This window comes from Bufo gargarizans, chromosome 3, assembly GCF_014858855.1.
Source record: "Bufo gargarizans isolate SCDJY-AF-19 chromosome 3, ASM1485885v1, whole genome shotgun sequence".
Lineage (NCBI taxonomy): Eukaryota > Metazoa > Chordata > Amphibia > Anura > Bufonidae > Bufo > Bufo gargarizans.
Window position 1 is genome coordinate 309,595,638 of NC_058082.1, and position 12,357 is coordinate 309,607,994.

A 12,357-nucleotide genomic window follows, 5' to 3' on the forward strand; every position below is an offset into this window, starting at 1 on the left:
TTAAGAATAAAAACAGAGATTTTTAGCCTCTGACTTTTGCGATCTAAAATCTCTTGGTCTTTAGTATTGTCATAATCTATAAAATTTACAATAGAGTTATTAAAGGGGTTGGCTTCTTTCTCTAAGAAATAGCTCAAAACGTGTCTACAAGTTGTGTGTGGTATTGCTGATCAGTCCTATACACTTCAAAGGAGCTGAGCTTCAATACCAGACACAACCCATGGACAGATGTGGCAATGTTTTCCAAAAAATTCCTTTAATCCATACTTATTTTATTTTTTGTTGTTGTTAAGGGGTTGTCAAATTATAGTGGTCCATCTCCTGGTCATCCCCCCCCCCCCCCGTTCCCACAAACCATCCAGGTAATACAAGGATGGCTTCAGTCCACCACGAACCTTTAAGATGTCTACATGCCTGAATAGGCAGACTGGATGTCTGGATCTGCTCCCCTTCCTCATCCTGCTGCCCTTCCTATAGCTGGAGGCCTCTGAGGATTTAAGGTGCCTTCCAGCTTAACTAGTTAAACTAGTAAACTAGGAACCTAAGCTCAGGCACCCTCAGGAGGGTGCCTGAGCTTAGGTTTCTAGTTTAACTAGTGAAGCTGTTCTGTTTGTCTACCGAACTTCTGCCTGTTAACCGACTCTGCCTAATACTCCTCCGACTTTCCTAACCTTAGCCTGTCTACAGCATTGACCCCTTACTGCTTGCCCTGACCTCAGATTCATATTTTGGAATCGCATGAACTCTGCCTGTTCTGACCTCTGTCTTTTAACTGACTAATTAACAGGGGATGGCTTAATGAGACAACACCTTCAACGCAAAACATTATGATCAAAAGAGTTTTCATACAAAGGCAGCTGCTTTTCAAATTAAATTTTCCCCAACAAATGCATGGTCATCTCTGATATGTCTTTTATCACATTTGTCAAATATCTAAATTTGCCTCATAGGGCACATGGGCACATGAACATGGGTTTGCAGCGAGCCCGGGAGGAGGGGAGTGGTAGTTGTGGCACTGATAGGAGTGGTGATGATTCACGGTGGCTATGCTCACTCCAAGGGGCCATGCACAGTGGCGTCTCTAGCTTTCAAATTTTGGGGGGGCACACTGGGGGCCAGGACAAAAGTAGGGGGAGCAGCTATAACAACGATACATTTACACATGTACACTTAGAAATGCTGCGATACTTTACCCAATACCTAAAACCGCAACAGGAAAGAAAAGTCCAGCTGTCTGTGGATGACACTGCTATGGGGGGGATCTGTGGATGCCACATACCGTGTATAGCATCTTATGTGTCATCCACAGATCCACCCCATGACAGTGTCATCCCCATTTCCCCCTCCATAACAGTGTCATACACAGATCTCCCTCCCCGCCTCTCACAGGAGTGTACATTTGACATTTCTAAACTGTAATCCATATCCTGCAGTAACTTTAACTTTAAATCAGGATTAAGCGGCCGCTCATCTCTACTAGTACCTTAACCTTACACCACTCGGCTAGCTTCAGTAACAGGGCCAGGCTACAGCCTACAGGTCCTGCCTGTTAGTTGTTAACGAGCGAGTGCTGATTTCTGCAGGTCAGAGCATACGGATTACAGTTTAGAAGAAATGTACACTCCTGTGAGCGGTCCAGAGCCTGGTCTCGGGAGGGGCACTTCCAGATTATTTTCTGTCCGCCGCCACAGAACAAGGGTGCTTATAGAACAGACTACACAGTGTAGAGGTATACTGTATATTGTGGGGCACAGTGTAGAGGTATACTGTATATTGTGGGGCACAGTGTAGAGGTATACTGTATATTGTGGGGCACAGTGTAGAGTATACTGTACATTGTGTGGCACAGTGTAGAGGTATACTGTATATTGTGGGGCACAGTGTAGAGTATACTGTATATTGTGGGGCACAGTGTAGAGGTATACTGTATATTGTGGGGCACAGTGTAGAGGTATACTGTATATTGTGGGGCACAGTGTAGAGGTATACTGTATATTGTGGGGCACAGTGTAGAGGTACACTGTGTGGCACAGTGTAGAGGTACACTGTGTGGCACAGTGTAGAGGTACACTGTGTGGCACAGTGTAGAGGTACACTGTGTGGCACAGTGTAGAGGTACACTGTGTGGCACAGTGTAGAGGTACACTGTGTGGCACAGTGTAGAGGTACACTGTGTGGCACAGTGTAGAGGTACACTGTGTGGCACAGTGTAGAGGTACACTGTGTGGCACAGTGTAGAGGTACACTGTGTGGCACAGTGTAGAGGTACACTGTGTGGCACAGTGTAGAGGTACACTGTGTGGCACAGTGTAGAGGTACACTGTGTGGCACAGTGTAGAGGTACACTGTGTGGCACAGTGTAGAGGTACACTGTGTGGCACAGTGTAGAGGTACACTGTGTGGCACAGTGTAGAGGTACACTGTGTGGCACAGTGTAGAGGTACACTGTGTGGCACAGTGTAGAGGTACACTGTGTGGCACAGTGTAGAGGTACACTGTGTGGCACAGTGTAGAGGTATACTGTGTGGCACAGTGTAGAGGTATACTTTATATTGTGTGGCACAGTGTAGAGGTATACTGTACATTGTGTGGCACAGTGTAGAGGTATACTGTATATTGTGTGGCACAGTGTAGCGGTATACTGTTTATTGTGTGGCACAGTGTAGCGGTATACTGTATATTGTGTGGCACAGTGTAGAGGTATACTGTATATTGTGGGGCACAGTGAAGGCTATATGTCTATAACATAAACATATTTCACATGAACACTCACAGTTACTTGGCTTGGCCCTTGGGGGTCTCGGACGCCACTTCCACACTTTGGCCGGGGGCTCGGCGGAGCTGATGTTGTGCTTTATCCTAATGAGAAAGATTTCATAATAAGGATTTGGAGAAGGGGCAGAGGGATAGCAGAGCAGGGAGAGGCTGGTGCTGCTACTAGGGGGTCATACCATGGGGGAGTAATAAAGCCCACCATTATGCCCCCCAGTAGAAATAATTCTCCTTATAATGTGACAGTGCAAAAAATACCCCCTTGTAATGCCTCCAGTTGAGCTAATGTCCCCCATAATGTGCCAGTATAAAATACCCCTATATAGTGCCCCCAGTAAATGCCCCCATAGTGCTCCTCTCCCCCTTCCTCCTAGTGCCCCCATAATGTACCAGTATAAAATGCCCCAGTAGATGCCCTCAGTGTCCCCCATAATTTTGCAAGTACAAATTACCCCTTCTTAGTGCCCCCGTAGATGACTCCATAGTACTCCTCTCCCCCCTTCCTCATAGTACCCACCATAATATGTCCCAGTATAAAATGCTACGGTACAGAGCCCCCCATATAAAACACCCCTTCTTTGTGTTGCCTCAGTAGATGCCCCTATAGTGCCCACCAATAATGTGCCAGTAATAAGCCCCCCATTACGTGCCAGTAATAAGCCCCCCACTACGTGCCAGTAATAAGCCCCCATTACGTGCCAGTAATAAGCCCCCCATTACGTGCCAGTAATAAGACCCCCATTACGTGCCAGTAATAAGACCCCATTACGTGCCAGTAATAAGACCCCCATTACGTGCCAGTAATAAGACCCCCATTACGTGCCAGTAATAAGCCCCCATTACGTGCCAGTATTAATCCCCCCCATCATGTGCCAGTATTAAGCCCCCCCATCATGTGCCAGTATTAAGCCCCCCATCATGTGCCAGTAGCCAGTATTAAGTAAGTCCCCCCCATCATGTGCCATTATTAAGTAAGTCCCCCCATCATGTGCCATTATTAAGTAAGTCCCCCCCATCATGTGCCATTATTAAGTAAGTCCCCCCCATGTGCCATTATTAAGTAGGCCCCCCCATCATGTGCCATTATTAAGTAAGTCCCCCCATCATGTGCCATTATTAAGTAGGCCCCCCCATCATGTGCCATTATTAAGTAGGCCCCCCCATCATGTGCCATTATTAAGTAGGCCCCCCCATCATGTGCCATTATTAAGTAGGCCCCACCATCATGTGCCATTATTAAGTAGGCCCCCTCATCATGTGCCATTATTAAGTAGGGCCCCCCATCATGTGCCATTATTAAGTAGGTCCCCCCCATCATGTGCCATTATTAAGTAGGTCCCCCCATCATGTGCCATTATTAAGTAGGCCCCCCCATCATGTGCCATTATTAAGTAGGCCCCCCCCATCATGTGCCATTATTAAGTAGGCCCCCCATCATGTGCCATTATTAAGTAGGCCCCCCCATCATGTGCCATTATTAAGTAAGTCCCCCCCATCATGTGCCATTATTAAGTAGCCCCCCATCATGTGCCATTATTAAGTAGGCCCCCCCATCATGTGCCATTATTAAGTAAGTCCCCCCCATCATGTGCCATTATTAAGTAGGTCCCCCCCATCATGTGCCATTATTAAGTAGGTCCCCCCATCATGTGCCATTATTAAGTAGGCCCCCCCATCATGTGCCATTATTAAGTAGGCCCCCCATCATGTGCCATTATTAAGTAGGCCCCCCCATCATGTGCCATTATTAAGTAGGCCCCCCCATCATGTGCCATTATTAAGTAAGTCCCCCCCATCATGTGCCATTATTAAGTAGGCCCCCCCATCATGTGCCATTATTAAGTAGGCCCCCCCATCATGTGCAATTATAAGGTCATCCCCCCCATCATGTGCCATTATTAAGTAAGTCCCCCCCCTCTTGTGCCATTATTAAGTCGCCCCCCCCATCATGTGCCATTATTAAGTAGGCCCCCCCATCATGTGCCATTATTAAGTAGGCCCCCCCATCATGTGCCATTATTAAGTAGGCCCCCCATCATGTGCCATTATTAAGTAGGTCCCCCCCATCATGTGCCATTATTAAGTAGGTCCCCCTCATCATGTGCCATTATTAAGTAGGTCCCCCCCATCATGTGCCATTATTAAGTAGGCCCCCCCATCATGTGCCATTATTAAGTAGGCCCCCCCCATCATGTGCCATTATTAAGTAGGCCCCCCCATCATGTGCCATTATTAAGTAGGCCCCATCATGTGCCATTATTAAGTAAGTCCCCCCCCCCCATCATGTGCCATTATTAAGTAGGGCCCCATCATGTGCCATTATTAAGTAGGTCCCCCATCATGTGCCATTATTAAGTTGTCGTCCCCATCATGTGCCATTATTAAGTAAGTCGTCCCCCCCATCATGTGCCATTATTAAGTCGTACCCCCCCATCATGTGCCATTATTAAGTAGGCCCCCCCATCATGTGCCATTATTAAGTCCCCCCCCCATCATGTGCCATTATTAAGTATGTCACCCCCCCCATCATGTGCCATTATTAAGTAGGCCCCCCCATCATGTGCCATTATTAAGTAGGCCCCCCCCCCGTATCACTATTGTAAAAAAAAACAAAAAAAAAACACTTATACTTACCTCAGTGTCAGCGATGCGATGCAGGCCTCTTCTGGCCTGTGTCCCACGCTGTATGGCTCAGGCGGCTCGATGACGTCATCGCGCCGCCTGCACCGGCCTCTGATAGGCTGCCGGCCTAGTGCCTGCAGCCTATCAGAGCAAGGGGAAGGGACACGCCTCTCCCTCCCCTGCACCGCGGCTGGCACAGGCAGATTACCAAGGAGATGAGCGCAATGGAAGCGCTCATCTCCCTGTGCCCGGCGGCGGCTCTCTTGGGGGGGGGGGCGCATTTTAGTTGGGGGGGCACATGGGGGGGCGCAGCATGATGTAGGGGGGGGGGCCGTGGCCCCCTCTGGCCCCCCCCCCCGGTGACGCCACTGGCCATGCAATAAATGGAGGTCCACAACTCTTCTTCACCTTGGGGCACTCCTGGTATTGAATATCTTGCCTAATGGTGGTGATGAGTTGCAAGGCAGGAGAGCAGAGTCAGGTAGGGGCTGATGGATGATGGTACACTTGTTTAGTTGCAATAAGTAGAGTCTCTCTTTACTAAATAGACAATGGGAGTTTATAGTACAGGTAGCAGCAATCGGTTCCAAGGTATGTTACAGAGTAGGCTTATCCAAATAGCTGTTTATAGACAGCGGTAATGATGGTAGTAATCCTCCCTGAGTCTCACTCTCACTCTAGTACACTTTGCAATTTCCCAAATATCCAAAGGTATGCAATTCTGTTCTCATTAAAGATCCTTTTAGATGGGATGATACAGCAGGCGATTGTAGGAAAAGAAGCGTTCTTTCCCGACAATCGCCTGCTCTTCAGTGGAGGAGACTGCTGCATTTACATTCAGCGATCTCCTCCACAGTATGGGGAGGTGTGATTGCTAATGCCATCGTTCATCGCCATACTGACTCGTTATTTGCTGGCAGTAGAATGTTGTTTGCAGACGACGATTTTTGTGTTCGCACAAATGATCTATTACCCAATGAACAAGCTTTTTCGGCGGCGGCATCTTTATACCACCAGATAATTGCTAACAAATGTTCCTATGAATGCTTGTTAGCTCGTTCTGCAATTCCCAGGCTGCAGGGTGCTGAACTCACATCCTGATGGCCAGTCCGTCTCAAAGTGTGGTGGGTGCCGAAGCAATACACCCTTTTCACAAGCAAACAACCTACATAGAAGAAATTAGCCCACAACGTACCCATAAAATGTATACAGTTGAAATAAAAAAGTTTCCAGACCAGAGGTAAAAAACTAGTGTCAATATTCAAAACTCAGCTATTTGTAACTGTGGTCAGTGGTGGACGCAACCCCAACCACCGTGGTGCGGACAGTAAGGAGAAAGGTATTATTTTTAGTCTATGTGACAGATTCACTAGAAAATGCTAAATAATTCAGCATTGTAAAGTCAATGTCTGGAATCAGAAAGCATACTGTGTAAGTTTCAGGTCAATATCAAAAGTCATTAGACATTCATAGTGGACTAAACCATAGCTAACCCAGAAAACAAGTCTGTTTTGAGAGTGTATGTATATTTTATCAATATAAATTCCATAGAAAGTCAGTCAAATCCAGACAGCCTTAGGCTACTTTCACACTTGCGTTCGGAGCGGATCCGTCTGGTGTCTGCACAGACGGATCCGCTCCTATAATGCAGACGATGGGATCCGTTCAGAACGGATCCGTCTGCATTATAGTTTAGAAAAAATTCTAAGTGTGAAAGTTGCTCAGACTGATCCATCCAGACTTTACATTGAAAGTTAATAGGGGACGGATCCGTTTGAAATGGAGCCATATTGTGTCAACTTCAAACGGATCCGCCCCCATTGACTTACATTGTAAGTCTGGACGGATCCGTTTGCCTCCGCACGGCCAGGCAGACACCCGAACGCTGCAAGCAGCGTTCGGGTGTCCGCCTGCTGAGCGGAGGACAAACGGTGCCAGACTGATGCATTCTGAGCGGATCCGCGTCCACTCAGAATGCATTAGGGCAGTACGGATGCGTTCGGGGCCGCTTGTGAGAGCCTTCAAACGGAACGCACAAGCCGAGCCCCGAACGCTAGTGTGAAAGTAGCCTTACCAATAGGTACGTACAAGGGGTAAACTACCCTTACTTGACAAGATGGAGGGTATTCATATATAGCTAGGGAGGCTCATCCCCGTCACGGCCTGCTATTGGCTGCCCCCCCGGATGTTTTCATCTGCGAGATGGGGAGATGCAGCGGCGGCCATGACGACATTAGAAGCAATGCGGGTGCCGGGTGAGCGGGGTAAGTACAATCTATATGAGGGGCATTTGGGGGGGCATTATAGGCCTTGGATAACCCCTTTAAGATTACAATAAAATAATATTAAAAATACAATGATCAAGTACCTGCTATAAACATAAATCTACACATAACATAACACAGATTAGGGGAGGAATTTAGTACAGCTAGATTTAAATATTCATTAACCCCTTAGTGACCACCCATACGCCTTTTTACGGCTGTCACTAAGTGGCCTTAGGCTGGGCTGCCGCTTTTTTACAGTGGCCCAGTCTAAGCGCTGCATGGTTCCCACGGGGAGCAGGGATCCGGCTCTCAAATTAGAGCTGCTGCTCTGCTCTAACAGCCCAGACTGGCAGGAGTGCCGATCTGGGCTGTTTAACACTTTACATGCAACGGGCAATGGTGCTCGTTGCATGTAAAGTGCTGACAGAGGGAGCGGAATCCCTCTGTCTCCCATCGGCACCCTGCAAATGCGATTGGCGGGGTGCCGATGGCTGGGGGGCCGATGTGTGTGAAGGCTGCCTGCTGGTCAATGTCAGAATAGCATTGCCATTACAATGCAATGCACTACAGGGATAGTGCATTGCATTTTAAAAGCAATCAAAAAGCTGTCTGTTAAAGTCCCCTTGTGAGACTATTAAGTGGTAAAAAAAAAGTTAAAAAACACCAAATTTATTCAATTAAAAAATCCCATTAAAAAATTGCATTTTTTCCCCATAGAAAATACGCTTTTTCAATGAAAAAAAAATCGCTAAAAAAAATTCTTCCCCATATGTTTGGTATTTCCGCGTCCGTAACAACCCGGACTACATAAATATCATGTAAATTATCATATAAATATCATGTAAAAAAAAAAAGACAGAATTGCTAATTTATTATTAGTTGCCACCGAAAAAACGTAATAACAAGCGATCAAAACAAGCGCCATTTACTCCAAAATGATACCATTGAAAAATAAAACTCATTCCCCAAAATGCAAGCCCTCACACAACTCCATATAAAGAAAAATAAAAAAAGTTATGGGTCTCGGGAAGTGGCAATGCAAAAAAAATTATTTCTTTAAAAAAAAGGGTGTTTTATTGCAAAAAAAAGGAGTAAAACGTAAAAAAAAATATATATATGTATTTGGTATCACTATAATTGTACTGACCCAGAGAATAAAGATATTATGTTACTTATACCGAAAAATGAACGCCGTAAAATTTATAACATAAAAACGCAGTGACACTATTGCTGTTTTTCCCATTTCCCTCCCAGAAAGAGTTAATAAAAGTTAATAAGAAAGTTATGTGTAACCCAAAATGGAGCCATTTAAAACTACAACTTGTCCCGCAAAAAACAAGCCCTCATAAAGCTATATAGACGCAAAAATAAAAAAGTTATAGCTCTTGGAACAAGACCATGAAAAAAGGAAGAAAAACGCTTGGTCAGTAAGGCCCAAAACAGGCTGGTCCCTAAGGGGTTAAAGTTATGATAGTTGAATTATGTTAATTGATAAAACAACCTAAACTCCCCTGAAAAAAGATCTGAGTTCTCCTAGTACTTTTCCAGAACAAAATGTGATTTTAGGTTGAGTTCAGCAACCTCTTGGTTAAAAGTTAAAAGGGTAGCACAGATTACTGACATTTTATGCAGTAGGGTCGATATGGAACTTAACCTCTTTGCTTTCAAAATCTATTGCTGACTGCTGCAAATAGTTCAAACTGAATATTTAACATGTTCTTGCTGCATTATATATGCATCTGCTCTATAATAGTAAAAAATGTAACTTAAAATGGGAACTTAGTGTTTGTAAGAAGCACAGTGCAGATGATATTTAACTTAAAAATGAAAATCCGTATACACTGCGAAACAACAGCAGCTGTGTGAGCTAGACCAGGTTAAGGCGGGTTTGCAGCCTCTGAGTATAACTATGGGTGCTATGTGACTGTAAGCACAGGAAAATGACAAAGAGGGGAAGTTATCAAGCCCTGCATCGCAGAATTGTGGCTCTAAAAAATCGCAAGTTGGGGTTTTGCCTTTTTTTGGAGTCACTTGTGACATTTTGAGTACTGTGCCTTCCGGTGCCACCTACAGAGATAGGGGGAGATTTATCATAGACCAGCATTTTATATAAGTCTGTGATATCCCCTGTGATGCCGGAGGATATGCTTAATGTATGACAAGTCGCTGACCTCGTCATAAATTAGCCGCATCCTCCGGCAGTCCGTGCACCAGAATGAAATCTACGGCGGTGCTCTGAGCTGCTGTAGATTTCAGTTTTCTTTAACTGAAAAAGAAGATAAATGTGCTGGCCCCACTGGCCCCTCACGCTCTCTCACCATGCCCCCTTTTTCGGGAAAGTGGCGAGGGCGTTGTGCAATGGCATTAAAACATCGTAAATCCAGGATTTGTGACTTTTTTATGCCAGCATTTGAGGGACTCACAGTTACATACCTCCCAAATGTCCCTCTTTTGGACCCAAGTCCCTCTGTCCCTCTTTACTCCTTATATGTCCCTCTTTTAGGTCTGAGGTACAGATTTGCATTATCGCATTTACAATATTGATCCAGAATGTGTTTCCCTGGTTCCTTGCATATTATTTCATTATTTGAAATATTATTTGATGCAATTTAATTTTTTTTTATTTTTTATTTTTTATTATACCATGCTATATAACAGGCATCCTCAAACTGCAGCCCTCCAGCTGTTGCAAAACTACAACTCCCAGCATGCCCGAACAGCCTACAGCTATCAGCCTACAGCAGGGCATTGTGGGAGTTGTAGTTTTACAACAGCTGGAGGGCCGCAGGTTGAGGATGCCTGCTATATACCATCATGCCGTGCAAACAACGAGTTAGTATGTGGAGAAGTGATGGCATTAGCGATCGCTCCTCCTTAATGTTGGTCTTTGATGAATAACCCCCATAATGTTATCTGGGAGAATTGATAGAAAATTCATTTGAGGAAATCAGCTTAACCTGTCCCTTTGATGTAGGTTGAGACAGCATAATGCATAACTGGGCAGTGAGTGTCACCAATGCATTATACCATCAGCACTTATTGATGCTGAATTAAAAACCTTATGCAAGTCCTCCAGCACATATGCCATGGGGAGGGGGGATCCTATTGTAAAGGCAGTGTCTGGAAGACCATTGGAAAATTGTAGTGAAATATTTCTGCTGCTCCCCTGAAGTAAGAGAGCACCTACAATGGAACATTTGTCCAACTACCAGAGCAAAGTCAGAGAGAACACAAGTACTGAACAGAGTATGTCACCTTCTAGCTTTACTTTCCTATGGCAGAGGTGACATAATCTGTTCAGTGCCTGCGTTCTCTCGGACGTTGCTCTCGTAGTTGGACAAGTATTCCGTAGTAGGTGCATGAGGTACAGGCGACGGTTGTGCATAGGGAAAGGGTCACTGACCCAGACACTGGCTGTTGGATTACTGAAAAGAATCTGTCACCAAAGAAACCACCTTGAACTACTGACATGGCTGCATAGCTCTAAAGACTCATTCAGAATATGTCATTTATGTCTTTCTACTCACTTGCATTCCCCCCACATTAATCCGCAAAGGGTCATGTACACTGAAGCACTTATTGCAGAACTTAGGAGTCCTCAGGGTGCATTAGCATGTAGTGCACATACAGTATCATATGCAGGATAATTGGGGAATTGCTCGTGAGTAGAAATATAAAAATTGCATATTCCTAATCAGTTTTTTTAGAATGATCCAGCCATTATAGTAGTTTAGGGAGGTTTACTGTGATATCATATTATCTCTAAGGACCTTCCCCTTTTTGACACCTTTTTGACAGAGAGCAGACATAGTGGGACAGGTGCAATCTATGTAAGGCCTCATGCACACGACCGTTGTGTGCATCCGCGGCCGTTGTGCCGTTTTCCGTTTTTTTATTTTCACTGACCCATTGACTTTCAATGGGTCTGTGGAAAAATCGGAAAATGCACCGTTTTGCAGCCGCATCCGTGATCCGTGTTTCCTGTCCGTCAAAAGAATATGACCTGTCCTATTTTTTTGATGGACAACGGTTCACGGACCCATTCAAGTCAATCGGTCCGTGAAAAAACACGGATGGACACAAGATTGGCATCCGCGTCCGTGGTCCGTGGCCGTAGGCTACTTTTACACAGACGGATCCGCAGATCCGTCTGCATAAAAGCTTTTTCAAAGCTGAGTTTTCACTTCGTAAAAACTCAGATCCGACAGTATATTCTAACACAGAGGCGTTCCCATGGTGATGGGGACGCTTAAGGTTAGAATATACTAAAAGAACTGTGTACATGACTGCCCCCTGCTGCCTGGCAGGTGCTGCCAGGCAGCAGGGAGCAGACCCCCCCTCCCCCCCCTGTATTTAACACATTGGTGGCCAGTGCGGCCGGCCCCCCCTCCCTCCCTCCCCTGTAGTTAACTCATTGGTGGCCAGTGCGGCCGGCCCCCCCTCCCTCCCCTGTAGTTAACTCATTGGTGGCCAGTGCGGCCGGCCCCCCCTCCCTCCCCGTAGTTAACTCATTGGTGGCCAGTGCGGCCGGCCCCCCCCCCCTCCCCTGTAGTTAACTCATTGGTGGCCAGTGGGCCCCCCCTCCCTCCCCCTCCTAATTAAAATCTCCCCCCTATCATTGGTGGCAGCGGAGAGTACCGATCAGAGTCCCAGTTTAATTGCTGGGGCTCTGATCGGTAACCATGGCAACCAGGAC

At 45.9% G+C, this 12,357-nt stretch overlaps 1 protein-coding gene across 1 annotated transcript in view; it reads right to left on the reverse strand.

Moving 5' to 3' along the window:
* MYOM3 (myomesin 3) overlaps positions 1-12,357 on the reverse strand; it is a 151,091-nt gene that overhangs the window by 64,077 nt on the left and 74,657 nt on the right. The window lies entirely within an intron of this gene.